Here is a 1,515-nt window from a genome sequence, read left to right as displayed (position 1 = left end):
TATTTCAGCTCTCCCATCCCAACCTTCTTTTTTGGAAAAATTAAAGTAGCTAAGTGAATGGTACATTCAGTTCCTTCCTTACTCTCTAAGATTTATGTTGGTAAATTCTGTAAAGAGTTACCTCATAAACTGCTATCTGTTGATGAAAGGTGCCACAAAAGTTGCCTTATTGCCTGGTGTAGAAGATGAAAATAAGTCCATGCCGTACCAGTTATATATCTTCATTTTATTTTATTTTTTTTGCTCTTTTTTTTTTTTAAAGCTCCTCACACAACTTTGATTTTTCCAAATTCCTCTAGTTTTTAATCCTTGTGGCTTGTGATCTATAACATATATGTTGGACTGTGTATCACCTTGACCACAGAGGGCATTTCTGTTATTACGGGAGTATATTGGGAATTTACAAATGTATCGGGTAGCCCTGATATTCTTGCTTTAGAAATGACTTATTAGAGGGTAGTTTATTTTGCAAGAGAGGTGTGAGGAAAACCTTGCATTCTTCCCTATTACAACAAAGCAAAATTTTCTTTTTGCAATCCACTTCATTCATTTACAAAAAATTCGAATAAATCTAGATAGTTATTGGATTGGATTGGTTGTATCTTGAGCGGACATGGCTCTCATATTTACTGTGAAACACCATCACTCTATGTGCGCTTTGCTTGTTCTTTAATAGCTTTTCTAATTATTATAATCACCAAAGTGCACTGGCCTAGTTCATTTTTCACTGTTAGATATTGTTCATATTTCTCTGGGAACGATCTTGTGGATCTGTTTTGAAGCTTTCTGTACACTAATGAGAAATTTTATAAACCTTTGAGAAGCGAGCTGCCGGATTACTTGGATCCACGAGTGAATTGAAAGTTGTCGAGAGTAGATGTTGCTATAAGAATTTTTTTTTCTTTTTCCTTTTTACTTAATGGATTAATTTAAGATTTTGAGTTCAATATCAGACAATTGACTGAGTCTAATGACTTTCTCCGTTGGATTTAATTTTAAATTCTTAGTTATGTGGATGAGATTTATAAGTGGAAATAATTACTAGATTCTGCTCTTTTCTTATTCTGGTAGTATTGATTTATTATTATTAATAATATGAGCTATAGACTATGATACAGCAATATTATATATGCTACTAAGATGTATAAAGATAATGTGTAGACTCAGTCACAGACTGGTTCTGTTTTCTAACAAAGATGTTGCCAAAACCACCAGCAATTTTCAACATTTGTAGCTCTTTTCTTACTTTTCAAACATCTGAGTGAATTAATTTATGCATTTAACTTTTTCTTTTCGGTAATCATTTATTAAATTAATCCCTTAAGACAGGCAGCCATGGATTTCTGGCAAAGGGACAACGAACTTTATATCAGGTTAAATGGACTTAGAATTTGTTTTAGATGATCACGTTTGACCAAGCTTAAAAAATTTTACTTATAATTAAATAAGTTATAAAACAAATATTCTTTTTGTTTGAGTTACTTTTTTTTATAGTAGCATAAAGATGATTCAAAA

Source organism: Olea europaea, chromosome 5 (assembly GCF_002742605.1).
Source record: "Olea europaea var. sylvestris chromosome 5, O_europaea_v1, whole genome shotgun sequence".
Classification (NCBI taxonomy): Eukaryota; Viridiplantae; Streptophyta; class Magnoliopsida; order Lamiales; family Oleaceae; genus Olea; species Olea europaea.
Note: the sequence above shows the minus strand (reverse complement) of the source record.